This window comes from Parasteatoda tepidariorum, chromosome 6 (genome assembly GCF_982258835.1).
Source record: "Parasteatoda tepidariorum strain Cologne lab strain chromosome 6, Ptep-v5.0, whole genome shotgun sequence".
NCBI lineage: Eukaryota > Metazoa > Arthropoda > Arachnida > Araneae > Theridiidae > Parasteatoda > Parasteatoda tepidariorum.
In genome coordinates, this window is record NC_141760.1 from 69268204 (window position 1) to 69290968 (window position 22765).

Sequence of the window (22765 nt, forward strand, 5' to 3'; positions counted from 1 at the left end):
TCATTAAAATGCGAAAGCTCTATCCCCTGAGACATATACTAAAGAAACGCCTTGTTGACCATTCTGTCTGCTCAATTATTTTAGAAAAAATATCTTTCGTTGATCTGAAGCTAGCTGAAATGCAATTAAAGAGTTAAAATTTGACGTGCTGGATCAGACATTTTCTTTTACGAATTATAGTTTTTTTTTTCTTTTTTTTTTAAATCAATTTGCTCGGAAATTATTGCAATTTTAAATACCTTTTTTTGATTTTCTTCAACACATTTTTCCTTTTAAACTTTTGCTTACGGCTGGTGCATGACGATCACATGATCAGCTGGAACAACATGGTAAAAAGCAAAGTAAAGTGTTAAATAACTACTTGTATTATCTTTGTATTGTTGTAGAATTCCTTTTCTCTTCAGATTTTCATTTAATGAACCAGCGCTTGATGCTAAAAATTAACAAAAAATGAATAAATATATAAGCGAAAGATATTGTATGCTGCCAGAAATAATTCTTAACATTCATATCTAATTTTCTAAGAATTGAAAGACACAAGAGAGATAAAAACAATTTCCAATCTGAACTATTATGTTGTGCGAGGTTATGATATATATTGTTTATAAGTGGAATCACGTCATTTTGTGTTAAACATTCTGTATTCGAAAGTTGTTTTTAAAGTACAGTTAATTATATTGTTCTTCCAGTTAATCGTTTTTACCGTAGCGAATAAAATATTAACAATTTCGCCTTAAGTAAAATTGAGATGAACATTTTTTAGTCAAAAATTTAAAAAAAAAAAAAGAAAAGAAAACAAATTGACTTTTTAGGGGGTGAAATGTCAATAGGAATCAAAGCCGCTAGTTAGCAAGTAGAAAGAGTAAAAGACGGAGTTTTTCAGTTACTTAGAAAATTACTTTATAATTAATAAATGATTTAAATATACTTTCAGAAAGCAAAATTTTCCCAAATAATAATACATAAAAGTTTTCTTATTATTTCACACATTCTGTATTCCTAAGTTGAAATGTTTTTTTTACAAGTACAGTTGTTTATGTAGTAATTCCAGCTAATTATTCCTTCCGTAACGATTAAAATATTTAAAAAAAATCACTTTACATAAAATTAAAATAATTACAAATTTTATTTATAAACAAAATTATCTCCTTTTTTATGAAGATTAATTTTTTAGGAAAAATATATATATATAAATGAGAAGCGAAACCTGGGGCTGGGATGTAGAGCGTGCAGTAGGCGGAGTCTCTTTGTTACGTAAAAAATTAATAAATGAATGGGTATTACCTTTCAAAAGCTTATACCTATTAAAAAACAAAACATCCTTAAATCAGAATCCATATGAATAAAATTTAATTGTTATTTTTTTAAGAAAATTTAAGAATTATTTCTCAATGCGTAAAAATAATTTTCTTAGAATTGTACACCAATGTAAAAATTTTATAAATAAATGAGTTTGTCCGCAATTATACCATTCTTATCTGATACAATAATAAACTTTATAAAAAAGTTCTTAAAAATCTTGAAATAAAAAAATGTTTCGAAACTTAAATAAGCTATAAATAGGAGCAAATGTAAATAAAATTTAGTAACTATTTTTCAAGAATACTTCGAAATATCTGTCCTTTTCTGAGAACTCTTCGAAAAACTAACATTGATTTTCAATACACTAAAAATAATAAGAAAGAGAAATAGAGCGTCTCAAGAAACTCCAAAGAATAATAGTTATTCGAATCGGAAAAGAAATGGAATAAATTCGAGCTTAAGAGGATTTCATAATAAATACCATAACAAACAGTCTCGGATTATTTAGGAAACAAAAACCATTGTAAATGATAAAAAAAGTTAAATAAAGCATCTGGTGTGAATCTGGCAAGCTAGATCCTGTCAAGACATGTTTCAAATACTCAAGAGATTGAAACCGGAGAAACTGAAAACCCAATAAAGTAGCAACTGCTGGGAAAACCAGAAAAAGACAAGGTTGGGAAGGCATAGAAAGGAGGGTTGAACAAGGAACAAATCTTGGTAGTGTCATCTATACTCCAAATCGATTTATTTTTCTGAAGTTTGGAGAAGCAATCGATTTAGATGAAAAGGGTTCAGCTCAAAATCCTTGCTTTTTTTAAAATTAATTTCCTGTAAAATAACTGTGAAGCTAATTGCTAAAATTGTAAACACTTGAAAGATGTCTAGCTCTGAGCTATCTTAGTCGATTTGAAATATGTTTAAGAATGCAAAATAGCTTTCGAAATTCGATTAAGAGAATGACTTCTTGAAGTTTGACTAAGTGCCCTCGACTTTTAGCTCTTTCTTTTGAGAAAGTTAAAAAAAAATATATGCTGTGTGGGTTTTGTTGAGGAAAAAAATTTATTGTAAAAAACACTACGACAGTTTGTAAAAGATTAGATAATTTTTTTCTAAAGCAGGATAGGGAACGCGAGAGCACGTTTTTTAAAAGCTCAGATCAATTAAGATAAATAAATCATTCTTTTCGAGTGGAGCTTTTTTTTATTCTTATCAGCCTTCGACCAGCAAAACTGAAGAAAATTGTAAATTAAAGTTTTTCACGCAATATACATAAAAAGCAGTTTACAAAAGACCTTTTCCTGAAAAAGAATATATGAAGATTTTTTTTTTAAATTTTCATCTCGGAAATTTTTAGAATTTCTCCTCAAACTGTCCAGTTGCGCTTGCGCTATTTGGTACGTACTCTTCAGAATTTTCTTTTACATATTTAATTGTAATTCAACCAACGCTGTTTTAAGCTAGCTTAAACAGCTATTTAATAGCTATTTTAGGTAGCGATAAAAGAGAGATGTATTAAAAGCCCGATAACAAGAAAATTGCGCAACAGAAATTGACCAAATTTGCAGTAGATATATTGATTTGATTTTGATTTTTGATAGAAAAAAATTATTTTTGATAGATAATTTGATTTTTGATAGAAAAAAAAAAGTGATCGAATTTTCGTCACTTGGCACATTGTAAAATATTTTAGTGTATAGTGTAGTGTATAGTTAGCTTTCGGTCTTCAGATAAATTGAAATTTTTTAAAGCTTGTAATTCCTTTTTCTCTTAATTTTTTTAGTGTTATAGGTTTATTTATTTATTCATTCCTGTTTTGTTTATTTACTGACAACACATATATTCATGCATATTAAATTCAATTTATCGGCCTCATTTTGATTTTTTTTCCTTTATTAAAAGAAGCACATTTTTGGCAATATGTTTGTTCTAATTATTTCAAACAATTGATATTTTGTTTCATTTAATCACTCTTTGCAGGATAATTGTAATTATGGTCTAAAATATGTATTTAATTTTCCACACTATAAAATATGTTGTCAACTAGGCATAGCAGAAACAGAAAATCGGCATCAATTGTTTTATTTACATTGCAGTCACATCCATATTTGTATTTTATAAAACATTTTAGCTATTGAGGCTATCTGTAGCCGTTCAATCGTGCATGCGAACTATTTCGCACAGATATGAAGTTTTTTTAAATTTTTCCTACTAAAGTTGAATTTCTGCTTGTTGGTCGCTTGAAAGAAATGGGCTTTTCAAAGATATATATATTCCTGTAAAACAACAAACTTGATAACAAACTTGAAATGACTTCTACGTAAAATGTGCATACAATATATAAGTGCTTAACTTAGATATGATTATTGAAATGTCAAAGTGCAAAATGCAATATTGAGAATATAAATGCTACGCCTCTATTAAAATACTTGTAAAAAGTAATTTTTTATATGCGGGAATAAAAAAGATGCTTTTTTGTATGCGCTGTATCGATTTTACTTATTATCTGGCACATAAGGCCTCGCGTCTAATTCTCCACATACTCATGTCTATGCCAGGCTACGCCAGGCTACTCTTCCTTTCCAGTAAATCTCACTCTACTAAGATCTTTCTTAATGCATCTTTGCAATGTTAGTCTCAGCCTCCCTCTTTTTCTCTTACCGCCAGGCGCCAATGAGCTTGCAACATTTGTAGGATTGTTTTTATCTGCTCTTAGTGTATGTCTAAGCCCTCTCCATTTTCAGTTTTAAGCCCCCCAAAAAACTGACACCTACGCTTTAACCCCTAGTTCTGAGGACAATTTTTTTTTCCTTCTAAGGCCTTAGTTACCCAGCTCTAAGTAGTACTTGCAACAAAATTGACATGGCAGTTTCCTCCTTATCAGATTCTAAATACATGTACTTTAATTAGAGCGAACCTGCGTATTCCACTATCTCTGTTAGAATAACAATGAACGAGATTAATAAACAAGGCATATACAACATGCTGTTTTGTTCTTAGACAGCATATTGCAAAAAGCCGGAAATTGTGATAGTTGGAGCAGAAATATAAATTTGTGAAGATAAATAGCCGAAATCATGCATCAACCAATAATTCGTTCATATATTTAAAAAAATCAATAAAGTCATATTTACAATTTGCTGATTCTCTTTTAAACAAATTTGTAAGAAAATGCTCCGCAAAATATTTACAAATATAAACAGCGATTTAAAGAAGGAAACCAAAGTGAACGCTCAGTTTTACTGTATCGTTCTTCAGCAACCAAATCACAAAATGTTTTTTGAAAAATTTAAATACATTAAACATGTTTTTTTTAATAGTTCATACGTTCGATAAAGTATGAATATTTTTTGTCGCATTTATATTAACCTATTTCACTAAGAGGAGAGAAATGAAATTTAAAACCTATTTAATACTTTTATTATTTAGTATATTATTTTAGCTAATTAAACAATTAGAAATTTGAAACAAACAGTTTAATTTGAAAGCATTGCTTTCAGTTATTTTGATTTGTTACGTCAAAAATATGTTTCTATCAAGTAACTCAAATAAACTGATATTTTTCTTAACAATTTCCGAACAAGATCCAAAACTAATGAATTATTAGAACTGTTTATTCTGTTAACGTCCATCCCTAGGGACAAGGTTGTTTTATGCGAGGGTGCATGTTTGTCGTTAATTACTGTTTTAATAAATGTCAGTATATTTTGAGCAATTAATAACGCCGGATATTTTTGTCTGACAGAGAATTAATAACGTTTCTTGTTACACGACAGTCAGCATGCAGTTTTGAAGAAACATTATCTGAAACAAGAACCAAATTTACAGAAAATGCACCGTAGTTTTAATAAATTTTTTGAAACATCGCAAAGCTTGAATTTGCCTTCTAGTAAAATATATCGACTGGAACAGTTTTAATTAATACTTTTGCTTAACTGCGCATCTGTTACCCAGAGAGGTTAAAGTATACGTTTTCCTATAAAGGAAGCTAGACATCTCCTTTAATAAAGCAGACAGCTTTGTCCGTAACATTATATATAGATAGAATTGAATATTTTTGAGGGCTTTAACGTAGGAGGCTGTTACTGTAAAGAAAATTAAATCCGGTTAACTATATAAATTGGAAAAAGGTGTAGTTTTTATTTTTATTATAAAAAATATGTATAAATCAAAAATACAAATCATTACACCCTGAATAGAGCATTTGCATTCGAATATGCGCTATTCAGAAGAAAGTAGCATTTCAAGGGTATTTTATACTATTTGTGTTTCAAATGCGTGTCAAATGTACATTATACATCTAAACTGTCCAGTTATTGATTTCATTTGATTGCTTGTAGATGACGATTGGCAATTGACGATTTTCGGATTTTCTTAATTAAAATTAAATTGTATTGTTATAAGTAATTTGATTTATGTTTCTTGTTTTTATAAATAATTAGTATACATCAAAATTTCTGCATCGCAGAATTTTTCTACTTTTTAAAGATGTCCCCCGTACCTTGAAGGTTGAATTTTAATACGTCATGAAACTTTAAATCATTGGCCAGACATTTCTTTTTCGTCTTTCTTCATTAAATTTTTTCAATGTTTCAGAATAAACATTTGTCTCTCAGAAGAATTTAACATAAGGTGAACAGAATTCGATACTAGTTACTAAAATTGATATTCTTTTATTAGAAGCAAGTGAAGAAAAAGGCCATAATAATAGTTAACAGCTTAAATTGAAAATATTACTGTTCGTCCTAAGAATCTAACTCTTTTGATAGGACAACCAGCTCTATCGGTAAAAGTCAAATTCGTATGTCTCAAAATGTCAAAAGGTAGTAAACTACCACGCATTTGTCAAATTTCATGGCAATTCTTTTGAAATGAATCAACCAATATCTAATAGTGCTACTTAAATTTTTTTAGCAAATTATAATCGATTTGTTGACCAACCTGAATTATTTCTTTTTTAAACTTAAATTGTCTTTATACTTATAATAACTGCCTAGTTTGAAATTTTTCACCTCGTTCTAACGAAATGGTTAAAGCGAAAGTTTGGATAAAAGTCCAGCTACAACATTTGACAAAACACACAAAACTTTCAATAAGCCGTAATTTTCTCACAAATATAGTCAAAATTCTCTGATGAGGGCACTTAAACTGCGAGCTATCTTGTATATCACACTTTGAAGGAATTAATCTTTTCCTTTCATTACTCTATGCCTCCATAAGGCCGGATCAATAAATTCCCCACCACACTAAAATTTAAGCCAAAAGCACCTTATTCCTTTTCGGAATGAGTAAAACGGTGAATGAGACGATTGCCAACTCTCCGGGGCGATTAGAAACGATCAGAATGGTGAAAGATTGGCGATCTATTTAATAGAAATGGTGGTCTTTTGGAAGCGAAAGCGGCATGCTACACTGGAAATTAATTTCGATGATAACTTGGTTCAGCGGTTATGAAGCATTTTCCGTTTGAGTGCGCATAAACTTTTCGATCGTTCCATTCAATGGCACCTAGAAATTGTTTCTACACGTTCGAAACGCATTTCAATAGTTTTGGAAGGATATCGTATGTGTACGAGCTCGTTTAGTATTCTTTGGACCATGAAAATAGCATCCAAAATTACTATCCTTTGACCCAAATAATGAATAAAACAAATACCTAAAGTTTTGGCTATCAGTATTAATAGTTAAGCATTGCACCGTAAATAGTATAGATTTGATTATGACTGGTATAAAAACCATTACATCATCATTAAACAAAAATGCTTATTGCATTTTACTGTCTTTAGCTTGAAAGAAAACCATTTCATCTGCAGATTTGTAATTAAATAATATTTTAGAGAGGCACCAAATTTAAAATTCTTCATAAGTTTACACTTAATTAGTAACCGTTACGATTGTTTCTTTGACTGTCCAATTTTATTAGCACATTTAAAATATTAGAAAACATATACTGAGAAATAGCCAAATGATGAATGATTGATGATATTTTTCTTAGATTGTCCCGTGAGAAGTGTTATGCAACATTCTAAGATAGCTTCGAAAACTGCAAAATATTTTAGTGTTTTTATTCAAAAAAAACTGGCACTATTTTACACCAAAAAAGTGGTTCTGAAACGAAATTCTTAGCGTAATCAAAATACCAAAGATAGTTCTTGACGTAGTAAAAACCAGAAATGTTCCGTTACACTGCTTTTAGTATAAAGTAACTTCCACCAGTTTTGGTACTCAGTAATACTAAAAGCTAGCAATCATCAATCAAGTGAACGCTTAAGAGTGATTTTGCACTGTAAAAAAAATTATGTATCTCAATGTTAAAAATAGTGACAACTATTTTGCACTGAAATGATGAAGTGAAACGACATCCATAACTATAACCACATCCTAACAGTATAATTATTGAATCCAGTGTTTCACTACAACAATGTTCTTTTACACCACTTGGTGTCAATTAGCCGGCACTATCTTTGTCTCTCAGTAACATAATTAGAGTATAATTACACTAAGATATGATGTGTACAAAAGTAGATTAAGTTATTTTTACAGTACAGCAGAAAGTAAAAGCCAATAATTTAGAATGCATATATATACACTATTTTTTTAAATTAAAATGATTTTGAAGGTCTAAAGTGCTCGTAGTACAGAGAGAATATTAATACACATGCTCTCAAGGCTCAACAGAATGGAAAGTGATGCAAATTATACGTTATAAAATCATTTAATACTGTTATCAGTGTTTAAAAATCAAATTGAACTATCCGTATTTCGCATTTAAAATCATACGTATATAATTTAACGGCAAATTTTTATTTTTCATATAAATATCAGCGTAAAAGATATTAACAGACATTCGCCAGATCGTTCAAGATAGCAAACAACCTACTGGTGATATTCTTCTTTGCGTTTCTTGAATTTCTTGAAAGAGGACAGCATTGGTGCTTTCGAAAAGTAAAACTATTTTTTGTACTGTATGAAAGCCCAAGTGTTTGGTGTAAGATTGTTACAGTATTCAAAATGAAATTTTCTGACCTTAAATTACGCCTTTTAAATCATTTATGATTTCTCGAGTTTCTGCTTACCAGGAATAGTGTTTTTTTCACACAATTTCTTGGGTTGTTCTACTTGATATTTGTAAATAGCCTACCATGCCGCATTTAGCATTACATAGTTTTTTTCCATATCCAGCGGGAATATATATGCTATGCCGTACTTGACATCGCACATTTCCTAACTTTCAAAATGCCTTTTACTACTTAAACATATTTTATGAATCGAATTTTATTTAAATTAAATCAATGAGTAATCTTTTTAATCGAACATAAAATAATTTATTCTTCTCTTATCTATCAATGTAACAGCTAACTTTTTATTTCACTACTAATACAGAGTTATTAATCACTGCCGAGCCTAATCGAAAACAAAAATCTAGTTATAACTTTTTGATTCTTTCAGATTTGATTTATAACTTTGATTGATTAGATTTCTAACTTTTTGATTCTTTTTCTTGTTTGTTTCAGTTGCATGGTTGTAATAATTCCCACATTTTTGTTGGTGACTCCTAATCGCCAAAGTATTTACAAACGTAATATTAATAATGCAGGGTTGGCTTTGTTTTGGCTATGTTATATTTTGATAATTCGCCAATCTTGGATCTTCCATCCATGCTTCTCCTGTGTCCGTTGGGAATAAATACATTCACTTTCAATTTCAAAATTTGTGGCGACTGGGAGTGCCTTTTACGGGCCCTCCCAAATCCGATCGTTGAATATCTTTATTATTCTTGCTAACAAAACTTCTCAATATTGAGAATGTGTTTTCTTGATCCCTTTAAGGGATTTTTTTTTATGATTTGTAACTTTATATATAGCCATTTTTAATTTTTACAAATTCTTTGCTTAATAAATCAATTTTTCACTTAAGCGATTTTTATTAATTCTTAGAAACTATCATTTTACTACATCCATAATAAAGATGTGTTGGTAACGGCCAAGAAAATCCATGCTGAGTTTTTCAACTACCACTATATGCTAATAAAGGCGATCATCACCATTGTCATATAGCTGTTTTATATATTGAAAACTAAATTGACAAGCTAGACATTAAACGTCAAATAAAATAATGATAAATAAAAAACACAATTGAGTTAAAAAAATTGGCTCTATCTGTATGCAGTAATTGACAATAATTGTAAGAAAACAAAATCATCATGATTTATCTAAATGGAATTGTGATTTGAAATGCACTGACAGTTCAAACCCATACACACAGGCTAATATACCATCTTTCACCTGTATGAAGTTTCCTACCTCTTCAATTTTATAGCCTATATACTGAATCGCCTTTTTATGTCAAATAGCAAAATCCGATAAATCAAGTTAAATAAGTTTTTGATGAGATATGCCATAATTCTTAATTACTATTACGACCTAAATATGCGAATTTTGAAAAAAATATAATGCAAATATTATGACAAAAAAAAACAGAAATGAAATATTAAATTAAAAATATAATATAATAACTTTAAAGAATATTTTCTTAAGATGCATATAAAACAGACTTTCACAAAAAATTTATAATGATCAAAATATTTGGAATATAAACCTTGGTATCCTTTAAGGTCTACTGTGCCCCAATCGTGCTTCTCCAAGAACATTGCAGGTATAACGTATAATCGTTAATGATCCATTTCATCAGAACCTGACCCATGTCTTAATATAGAACTTAACTATATTGTTTAACAGAGTGTCAAGCATTAATCAGCTGTCTAATAATAATTTAGTATCATCATGACCTATATCATCATTCATATGATCTGTCAACACTTTAGTTATATCATAGAGAATTAATACTCTTTCTTATTCTAATACAGCTGAATTAAAAACGAAATAAGAGAGTTGAGGGTATCCCCCCCTGCATATTTTGCGAAGCGAAAATCAAAACTTCGTCGTAAAAAAAGATATTGTTCTTTAGAGTAAGTACGTTTTGTTTCTCTTTTCGTAACCAAAAATATCGTATGCTTTAATAATAAAATTTATCATCTGCTTATAAAAAACAAGTTATTACTTTAATTACTGCTTGTAACAAATTAATAACTATTTAAGTTTTGTCCCTAGAACTATTTAGATACATTTTTATTGCGCGAAATTCTAGTAATTAGACATTTATAATTAATAATCAGTCATTTAGGTTTAAAATTTTTTTGCAAATATAATTGCTTTTACTAAATACTTAATTGGAAACTAAAATAAAATTCCATTTTATGAAGAAGAAAAAACACAAAATTCGTAATTTATTTGCATTGCATTTTTTATACTTGATGATTTTCAGAAATTTGATTGGGGAAAAAACCAATCTTAAATTCAGCAATTTTTGCAAAAAATGCATTAAAAATTTATTTTTCACATAGTCATTCTTAACAACAAAGAATTTTTTTTTCAATAAATGGAAAAAAATTATAAAAGAGGTAATTTTATAATTTTATAATAAAAAAGAGATAATTTTATAATTTTATAATAAAATTATAAAATTATAAAAAAATTCTAAGAACTTAGAAAATCATAAATAATTTATAAATCGATTCAAATTTTCTTTTCAAAGGACATTAAAAAATATTTGTTTTTGCTTTTTAGACAGAAAACAGGTTAAAAATTTTCTATTGCCTAGAAACTTCGAGATATTTTCTATTAAGAATGAATTAAACCTCTCTGTTCAATCACAAAACATTATTTTAATTTTTTTACAGTCATAGCATGGTTGCCTAGCAACCTAGTAAAATTAAGCGTTCCTCTTTTGAATTAGTCAATGGGTTATTTTAAAATATTTATTTGCGCAGGCGACTTTTTTTGGCGGTTTTCTGGACTATCGCCAAATATATAAACCTTTATTGCGACCCAATTTTTTTTAAATTTTGTCTACCCCCCCCCCTAATTCAAGTGTCTAGATTCCAAATATGTAAGAAAAATTATATGTTTATTCAGAGAAAGTACGTTTTTGTGTCTGATTTAGTATATTAATTAATAGTTAGAGTAATTAATTAGCATATTTGAGGTCACCCCCAGGAGCCATTAAGATTGACACTTAGTTCGTGAAAATCCGATCATTAGAACGAAAGTTATTCAGGGTGATTCGTTTTTTTCTTTGCGGACTGTACATAGAAGAATAGTATATACTTTCAAGTGAACCTATGCTGTCTGTACTGCATTTTTTTCCACCTACAGAACATTCATAACAAATTAACAAACATTGATTTAATGTGTGTAGTATCAAACTTCAATTCAAACATGATAATGGCTTAACAATAACTTAGACATCTTCACGTTTACTTAGTATAAAATATAAACGCGCATTTATGATGTTGTTAAGGAAACAATGGCTCAGATTGTAAAATAAACTAACTTTGTTTAATATTGTAATCACTATTGTCTGGAAATTTAAAATCTATTCTCGCGACCAAAGAGTTATTTTGAAATATCAACAGCAAAATTTATTAACTAAACAATTTATAAATTATTGTAACGGTTGATTTATTTTCATAACGGTTGGTTTTTCAACTCTATAACTACATTGTAATTTTTTAATCATTACAATAACTGCTAGAATTGAAATTATTCATAGCAGTTGTTCCATTAGACATTAAATTTTTATTTGTTGCTTCATATTTTGAAAAAAATAACAGACATGATTTGATATTTAGCACAAATGTCATATATTTGGCTGTAAAAGCTCTTTTTGAGGAAAATAAGGTTGTTTTCCCAGAGGACCCGACCTGATTGCATGTTGCCGAGGCAAGTTTTCTCTCTTCACATTATAGATAATTTTCTAACAATGGTCTTGTCAATCGACGAATGAAATCCCTTCATTAATGCACTGTTGGCATGAATTATCTATAGTTAACAAAGAATAATAAGGTAATAGTTTACAATTAGAAGCCCCTCTCATTTTTGGCGACTTGTAAATTGACGAATATATATGTAAATAAACCAAGAACCAATCGTAAAAAGATACACAAAAAATGAGTAAACAAAAAACCCGTAGGTAAATTCAGTGAAAGCAAAGACTTTAAAGTATGTCATGTTAACCAGAAATAGGATTTCAGCAGAAATAAACGAAGATTATAGCCAAACTAAGCGGCCACTGATTTCACACGAAAGACACCAATAAAGCATTTACACTAGATCTACCATTGAAAATATGATATATCTAAACGTTTCACTGATAAAAATATAATTAATTCTCTTTCTGGAATGTATAATACTTCCCTGATTTTATTTTAAATGATAAAATTAAAATTTGAAGCAAATCAAAGTTTTATAACATGAGCACCAGTTATTTCCCGGTGTAATATTCGTTGTATATTCAATATCATAAAATCGTTAAGTTTCATGTTATAATTTATTTAGATGGAAAAAAAATAACGTAATAGTTTGGCCAATACTTAATATCGAACTTAAAACCTCTGAATATAATATACACTATCAAAATTAGTGTAATATCTATTCGAATATGATGTTAAAACTCAGTGGCACGACTGCCCATAGAGGACCAAGGCTCACTGTGTCTATCTCAGTTTTCTTGACCTTGGACTCTGAGGTGCAGGGGGTCAGATATGACCCGGTAGGGTGGTGAGTCGGACGTGGAATCCTTAGTGTTTAGTCCCCACATTTTATCGACCCATAGAAGAGATGAAAGGCTGATCAACCTTTCCTGGATCGAGGATCGAACTCAGGACCTGTGGCGCTAGAACGCGAAGAACCACTCAGCCACCGGGCGTCAAATATGATAGTAAACCAAAAAAAAAAGTGTGAAGGAACATTTTACACTGCTTTAACCACAATTTGAACTTTTATATGCGAATTATTGAGTAATTTAAAAACTTAATATTTAATAAATTTATTCCGAATTCTGACTCTTATATACCATACATGAATTATTCTCACTTTCAACAACAAAGTTGGCATGCTTTGAATTTAAATGAACGCCAAGTAAAATATCGGAAGTAGCTTGTTTACAACCTGGAATACTGGCGAGAGTTTGCTGTAACTTTTAATGCTTATTCAACAACAGAAACGAAAATTCGCCATAAACAAAATTTGAAAACTTGTTTTTAGTTGTGCCAATAAGGATAATTACATTGTCATTTTTGTATCTCCAAGAACTGTATTAAGTGATAGATTTTTTAACGTATAATTTTTATCTATTTCCTTTCAATTAAACCTAGTTTGAAATCATCTTAATATCCTGCCTGCGCTACATTAACGTTTCATTTATAAATTAATTTTATTATAAGAATTAATGCACGGTGTTCCAAAAAAACGGATCACATCTTTTAATTTAATAAACTGTTTCTTCAAAATTTCCATTCTCAGGAATTAGTCAACCGATTTCGCTCAAATTTTTTATTTTGTTATGTAAAATTGCAAATTTCCCAATGACGTTTAAATTATATACCTTACAATCAAGTTTCTCTAATTAGCAAAAATTTTTGATAACTTTAATAATCTGAATTCGAAAAAAACTATGTTATTTAGGAATAGATATATGAACCGAATAAATTTATAAAAATATTTTTAAAGATTTGTTTCACTTGTGTATTTGCGTACATTTTAAAATAATATATTTTTCTTTTAATTTTACGTTATTTCCAAATTTTATGGCAGTAATAATAATTGTGTGTATGTGTATACTTTTACCTGCTTTTTTTTCTGTCTTCACATTAAAACCTTAATATAAATAATTGTCTTCTATCAATCGATTATACATGCCATCTCAATCATAGGTGATGCATTTAAAATATTACTTTGAGGTACATTAATGTAAAATGCTATGTCTAAATTAAGATTGTTTTCAATCAGAGCGTTAATAATTACCTCTAGCGGTTTATCCTCACTTTTCTTAATCTACTAAGCACCCATTCTTCCATGAGAGACGTGCAAAGAATTTACAAAAATATGTTTAACTTTCGAATTCATTGTGTTCAACAAAATAATTTGGCGTAATTAAGAACATTATGCCCTATTCTAAATGCAGGGCAAACATAATTTAATTAAATACGAAACATTTCCCACAATATGGATAATTTGCCATTATTTCCAACTAAGATAATCAATTTCATGGTGTTGTAAAGATTTTGTGAGGACTGTTATTCGTAATTAGATTTGCACAACTAGTTATATTCATATAAGCAAAAAATTGAAATAATCAGAATAGAGTCGAAGACTTATTAATATTAACGCATCCAACCAAACTAAATTTGTCGCGAAATGAAAAGAATTTCGTCTGTTTCTTACTTTATACTTGCAAAACAGTTGACATAATGAATTTTGATTCCAATGGTAATTCTTAGAAAAATGCGTCGTCTTGTTCTCGTATGTAATAATAGCTGAAAAATGATTTCATTTTGCAAATGCAATTATTTATCTATTCACGAAATATTATTGTCTCAGAAAATTGGAAATTACTTCTTTGGAGACAGTTATTGATTTGAGTTAGCAATAAAAGCGTAATAAATTTTATTATAAAAGTTTTTAGTTGTGAAATAGTTGTCGATATTTTATTCAATTAATACAGAGCACAAAATAAAATGAATTAGAAATGTCATCAAATATTTTCTATTAAGTACACTTCCTTCAATGTCCTTTTTTAATAATATTTTAGAATTTTAATATATATTGATTTGCAGTAATAAATAATTAAAATTTATAACATCGTTCTACCAGAAACATAAACTTTAGTTTATTTTAGGCTTCCTTTTCTATTACAGTTTAAAATATTTATTAAACCTCACCTCAATAAAGCATAAAACTAAATTTTTCTTTTCTTAAGGTCAATGCTAATTTCAGATAAAACATCTACTCGATATATCACACTCGAGCTAATTAAAAAAATACTTCAAAAATTAAAAAAATAGAGAAACGTATATTTAATTTGATAAAAGATTATCTTATTATTTACATACGACGTGCTTTGAGTTATTGATATTTTATTATTATAAACTACTGACGTGCCTTATCAAGTAACCTTTTTCCTGCATTTAACTACACATGGGGCATGGTTCCCAGTTGTTGCTTATCCTCTTCTGGCCTGACGAAGTCAGACCAGATCTATGAACCAGTTGGCCAGAATGAAATCGAAGACCAAAAGAGGAATAGAGTAGATGTCTCTCCAGGGAAGACCAAGACAGCCCAGGATATGATCAGCGGAAGCTCGGTGTAGATGGCATTAAGTACGGTTCCCAGTAGATCATTGAAGTCACGCATCACCGGTAACGGTCATTGAGCTGTTGGGTGACCACTTTGATCTGCCACGGACGGGATCAAGTGCTCTTGGTATCCGTCATCAAAATTACCACGTTAAAGTGGTTCATCCTTGAGACTTCTTTCAAACTTCCTTAGGCTATGCAAATAAGGGCGAAATTCCTTCTGCAGAATATCTGAATTGGGATGGCATATCTTCGGATCTTAGCAAAGAAGTTCCTAGACCATCGCCAATAGTCCGTTTTGCGGATCTATATAGTGAAACTTAAATAAATCACTTTAAAATACTTAATTTACTTTTCCTATTCTTATTTCCGAAGACTGGATACCATATATTTACGCTTCTGTTTCGGATCTCTGTAGGACTCAGTATGTTGTTTAGAAAAATTTTATATAAAAGTTCAGACTTCACCAGACCGAATCCCCCGAATTTTTAAACACATACGAACATACATAAGAAGCTTCTGAAAAGTAAATCAGAAACTAACAAATGAATAAGATTTCATTTTTTCTCAAGTATTTTTATGCGTTATGAAACAACTATGAAGTTGTTTTTGTTTGGAATTATTGATATTTACAATACAGATTTCACAGTAATCGCTACGGAAACTTTATTATTAACATATTGCAGTTTTAGCAACGTATAATCAGATTTATAAAAAATGTTCCAATGAAACTGTATGGTTACAAATTATATTTCAGAAATCAATACAATCGTCCTTTTCTCTCTTTTATTTATTCAATTATTCATGCTATGGGATAACCCACTTTATAGGTAAAGCTTGTTATCTTGAAAATGAGGCAAAATAATTTTGCACTGACTCATCTGTTCACTAAAATATGGATTTTGACAAAAGGAATTTCAGAATTTATATAAAAAGTAATGGCATTCTTCAAAATGATTACTTAGCTGTATTTAATACATAAACTATCTCTGTAAACTTCTTTGTTGAACTTCGAGGTAGTTTTACTATGGTGGAAATGTAGTCAGTATTGAGCAATGATTCCTTGTGCTTTTCATAAACCTAGTGCCTATTAATTCAAAATTTGTCTCTCGTCAAATCCGACTCGAACGAATAAAAACCGAATTTTGTAAAAGGCAGAATTAAAATTATTAAATTAACATCCTGGATTAATTCGTAAAATTCTTAGGAAAACATCACTATGCAAAAAGTGAAATTACTTAAGAAAATAATTCCATTACAACATTTCCAGATGTTGAATAAACTCAAAAAATAGTAAAATATGTAAAACCTTCAAGAAAATGTACAGTAGAACCTCGATTAACCGAGCTTTGATTAACCGCGGTTTCTGTTAACCGAGGCAATAACGAAGTCTAATTTTATTTTTTTTACCTCCTTTCTAAAATGAGCTTGGAAAAAATTGCCCATATTTGAGTTCGTTGTTGTTCGGGTCGTTGTATTTTCATGAGATTCGTGTTATTTTTGAATATGCGTCTTTCGATATTTAACTAAGTATACTTAAAAAAAAATTCCATTTTACTTTTTAAAATTTACTGCTAGAGTTAATTTCCTTTTTAAATCGTTTTAGCTGTGAAACATAAGTTCATATATGTTTATTTTTATCATTTAAGACGCGTTCTATTGTTTTTTACCTTAAAAGTAGTTAAATTCGCAAGCACGGAGGGTTTTTATGCATGGTTTCTATTAACCGAGATTTCCGATATCCGAGGTACTAGCGGTCCCAATTAGCTCGGATAATCGAGGTCTTACTGTAATTGAAATGCAAATTCGAAAGTTATTTCTTTTAAACATAACTGTTCTGTGGCAATTCTTTTTAATTCAAACTGATTTATTTTTGTTTTTGAATGAGATTAAACCTAAACACTATAACACGATTTCAGAATAATTACAAAACAGATATCTGCTTTTATCTAAAATTTTACTTCCCTCTCGTCCCATATCATTAGTATGGCAAAAAAATCTATTAATCGATTCCAAATATGAAATTTGCATTCTTTAAAATTTTAAAAATTTAAGTTTAGCCTTAACTATCTTTGCTGCACAGAACAAAAAAAAAATAAACAAAATGGAACAATTTGAATAACTTTTTATCTTCGATTGGATCTTCTAGTAATAGGGTTCAGACTTAAGGGTCGACGTTTGTTACTTTATGGTACGTAATGGATTTTAATTAATTGCATTTATTGGCCATTCTAAGTTACGAAGTCTGACGCGAAAAATTTTTTTCTCTTAATAAATTTCTCTGAAAAGCAATGCTTTTCTTTCAAAGGATTTAGGCTAGTTACTCTAAAAAAAGAGGGGGAATAGTTGCAATCTTAGAAATATGATCCCAAAGTTTTGGTTAAGAGAGCAATCAAAAATTCAGAACACTTAATTTTTTTTTTTGCGTATTTTGCTATATCTCGAGAATTTTGCTAAGGGAATCGAAATATTTTATTGCTGAAAAAGCTGTATAAAAAGCAACAATGGATATAATAAACATTAGAAAAAAATTAAGAACAAATACCTCTAAACTTACTATTTTCAGATATAAATATTAAATTTCCATTTTTTAATGCAATATTCTTAAATGAGAAATTTTTAAATCTTTTTTTCTTTTAAATAAAATCAAATCCTAACAGTTAAGAATGATTACTAATTCAGAAACGGATATTTATTAACTTAAAGCTTACTTTCGCCTCCAATTTCAAGAAACAATTTTCAAATTTAATGCAAAGCGAAGATATACGCAACAGAATCTTTTAATTGCTTTTGAATTGGAATTTCGAGCCCATTAAACTGGAATAACTTTTGTATGATATCTTTTGATAAAAATTCAACGAAAGTTCTTCTAATTGAATGCTTTCAAATTGTCTCTAAGCAATGTGATCTAAGAGTTTTCAAAGATTTATCATTTACTTAGGAATTTAGGAATATTTCTTAAAAGGAAATAGTTTATTGTAATTCAATTCATTAAATTGCAGAAACATTTATATTAAAGCATTTTAGGATACAGTAATACGAAACAGATAAATATTTAAATGCCTTTTTATTTTAAAACCAATTAATTTTTTTAACTTTAAAAGCTTTTATACTTATTAAATGAGAATGGATTTTAGAGTTATTTAAATATATATATATATATATATATATATATATATATATATATATATATATATATATATATATATATATATATATATATATATATATATATATATATATATATATATATATATATATATATATATATATATATATATATATATATATATATATATATATATATATATATATATATATATATATAACATGCTTGTGTATATATATCGGGAATTTAAATTGGATCAAAAGAGTGGAGAAAAAAACATATTTTTTTAAAAAAACACTTTATTTACAGAAAAAAACACATCTCACCCCACCTACTGGGGGAGAAGTGAGCCGCTGGCCTCTATTTCTTATTGCAGATTTGGATTCTCCAAAAAGTAACCATATATGAGTAGTAAGTTTATGCATTTTACATCACAGCAAACCAAGAAAAATTAAATAGAGTATAAGCTGTTAAAAATAGCTAATCTCGAATTACGTCAGATGAGGAGAGCAGACAAACGAAAAGAAGTTTTTTTTTTTTTTTTTTTTTTTAGTTTATCCCCTTTTTTTAAAAAAAATACTAAATATATATTGCTTTCTAATAATATATATTGTAATACTAATAATATATATTGTCTTCAAATTAAGAAATATTAAATAGGATACAAGCTGTTTAAACAGTTGTAGCCTTCTTTTTTATATCGGTTACATCGTCATCTGTGAAGGAAAATCTAAAATCGTGTAAAAGGAAAGATATACATTTTAAAAATTCTATACTAAAGCAATGCTTCTTAATCTTTAATGTTTACTCTATCGATTTGAATGCAGACCATACATGCTGGTATTTAATAAAAGATTAATGAAACCCAAGTTTCAGACAATAAATACTGAATAGAATCTTTCTTTCATTCCAACACAAAATAAATTCCAAATATTGCCCTTATTTACAAAAGCTTCTTTTCCACGAAAGATATGCATCGTGAAAAGTTTGCCCGGGCAAAATAACGTTATTTAACGACCACTGTTTGTCATTTCCAAGCGATAAAATTTCACTGCTGAAAAATCGATTTTATTTAGTTTGTTCACCTTCGACAGATTGTATTTTCTAAATTCTTATTACGTCAGCACTATAAAAGCAATATTGATTTGGCATATCTCCATTTCACAAAATTTATTGTATTGCCCGATGTATTGGAATATATTTACCAATACAGTTGCGCTTCAAAGAAATATTAACCGTGAACTCCTTATTTCTGAAGCCTTTCCAGTCCATTCTTGTTTTATAACAATAGTGATTTCGCAAATATTTAATCTGCATTCTAAGCGGTTTAAGGAAATCCGTCTTACTGAGTTAAACTCTGAATTTAAAAGATATGTTTGCTCAGAGAAAATATATTCAATCTGCTAAACTATTCAATGTTTAAAATCCGAAAAGGGTTGAAATGGAACAGGTATAGTTTATTGCTAAGCAAACTAGTCTTCCTCAATATGAGTTTTAATCTGTCTTAATTTAAACCATACAAATTTATTGTGATAATATTTTTGAAAAAATGAATAAAAATGAAAAATAATTAAATAAATAAAAAAAGAAAAGAAAGTAGAAGACTGTTGTTAAATACAAAAGGATCATTATACTTAAGGACAAATTGGGGAGTGAAAAATGTTGATGATTAAAGTCAAATAAAAAAATATTTAATAATAAAAACATTATAGGGGAGAGTGGGGTAAATTGTAACAGGATACGATTGTAACAGAGCAAAAATGTCGAGTGTCGAGTTCTACATTTGGTTCCTAGGTGGCGCACAATGTGTATTTAATAAATCTACATGTACACTCCTGCTGGCAACCATTTTTATGTACTTTTGAAAGAGTTACATCACAAAAGATATTTTCACGCTACGTAAGTACTTTTTTTGGTATTAGAATATTATATTGTAGCAAAGTAATTTTGTTTAAACAAATAAAAATTATTAACCGAATATGTAAGTGGACACCTTAATTAACAATTCAAAAAAAAGATTAGTTTTGTTAATTAACTAGCATTGTTTTTAACTAATGGAGCTGAAATGGCGTCTTAGGAACGATTGTAACAGCTGAAAATAAATAATCTAATGTTTACAAACCATTACTTAACACTTTAAGAACCACCAATAGTCTCTTATATCATTTATATTATGTTGCATGTGCATTATTTTATGTCACCTTTCACAGCAAAAATTAAAATTTTTAACCGCTTAAAGTTTAACCCTTTAGGTCTCTGCTCATTATTATTTTTACTCCTAAAATATCACCACTATTTTGATCAATAAAAAAATATATCACAACTATGATAATATGTATAATTAACTATGTTTTAGTTGAATTTATGAACTGTTACAATCGACCCCGCAATAGGGGACAATTGTAACAAGTGCACGACTGTCAAAAATTGTTAATAAGTAATATAATAACTTTTAAAATAAGGTATTTATTTTCTTTTCTAGTACTGGATAGTCTACTTTACTCGTCTGTCAATTAATACTAATAATATATTGGATTTTTTGTTTGTTAAAAATAGTTAAGTAAAAAATGTTGCAATTGACCCCACTCTCCCCTACTCTAAAAAAGTGCATAGATAAATTATTTAAAATTAATTACATAACAAAATTACTAAGAAATATAACTTCTTATTGCTAATTGTTTTTTTTACCTAAAATATATTTCAAAATAATGTAATGTAAGAAATACAATAATGAATTATAAATAATATTCTTGGATAGAAAATCTGTCTATTAGTTATTTTCATGTTAGGTTCGTTTATTAATTGAACATGTAAAGTAATCCAATGGCTGAAATTAAGTTTATTTTTTACTTAATTTATTTCCACAACGTTCAGAAGGAAGTATTTGTTTTAGATAAGTCGAGATAAACATGATCAAAATAATTATGTCACCAGAACTAAGGTGTAAGAAAAATAATGTTTTTTCGGAATGGGATATTTAAAATAAGTTTAGAAATAGTTCTTTTTTAAAATAATTAAGTATTCCATAATTATAATAGTTCTTCATTAATAATGGTTCATTATTCGTTGGTTTATATTTTTTTCAAAAATTTAAAAAGAGATAAAGACGTATTTCTTTGGTTAAAGCTGATTATAATAAAGATTTTCTAGATTGAGGTTTTAGCCATTATATGTTTTAACTTTTCTATTTTTTTTCAACTGCTAAAAATTAATAACCATTTAAATATAACAAAAAAGAGACTTAATTCTGAAGTATTCTTTACAAACTGAAGATGGTCAAAAAAATTTTTACATAATTCAAAAATATCAGTTCTAGGAACTGATGAGGGGGTTAAATATATTTCAGTAAAACAAAAATTGCATACAAATACACAACTTGCTCTACTAAAGGTGATTTTGATTTCAATTGCAAAAGAAAAATCCGCAAACATTAATGATCATATTTACTTGAAAATTTATATAAATAACTCTAATGTTTATAACAAGGTTATAGACTGATACGGAATAAACTAATACACCAATTGATCACAATAGTGTATCAAGAATTTTTTTTTATTAAACTTAGCTCTTATATTCAGAAACTAAAAAAAAAATTATTTTACCTGTTTTAGTTTTATGTGTTTCCAAATTAACTGCAATTTTTTAAAAAACACATGTCTAATTCATAACTAATTCCTAAGTTCATTAATCCTAACCACAAAACCGCAAATGCCCTTCTACCAGTTTTCACCATTTACTAACTCAATCACTATCAATCTGATTAAACAAGAATAAGTTTCAATGCATTAATATAGAATTTTAGCACATGCTGCATGCATTAATAAATATGAATAAGAAAAAAAATCAAAATTAGGAAAGTTTACTTCCGAAAGTATTCCGAGCATTGTGGTGAATGTATTATTAATTAAATACAATTAAAACATTTTGTTGTATTCTACGAAAATAATTTTTAATTATCTTTTTAGGGACATGATAGACGCTACATACCTTAAATAAAATTTCTAAAAAAAGACTGTTTAAATCACTAATATCATCTTAAGAAGATTTAGATTTTCAAAAATGATGAATTTTTAAAATTAAAAATAACTTACTTTTGTAAAGACCAACTTAACAACCATTTATAAATTTTTTGTGCATAGCATCGATACTTACTAATTAAA

General features: G+C 28.4%; 1 protein-coding gene across 1 annotated transcript in view; it reads right to left on the bottom strand.

Moving 5' to 3' along the window:
• The window catches only part of LOC107453431 (adhesion molecule nephrin), a 278090-nt gene that overhangs the window by 236126 nt on the left and 19199 nt on the right, over nucleotides 1-22765 (bottom strand). Inside the window, exon 2 of the mRNA XM_087166005.1 lies at nucleotides 240-433. The gene's annotated coding sequence lies outside the window, so the exon portion shown is untranslated. The remainder of the gene's footprint in view (nucleotides 1-239; nucleotides 434-22765) is intronic.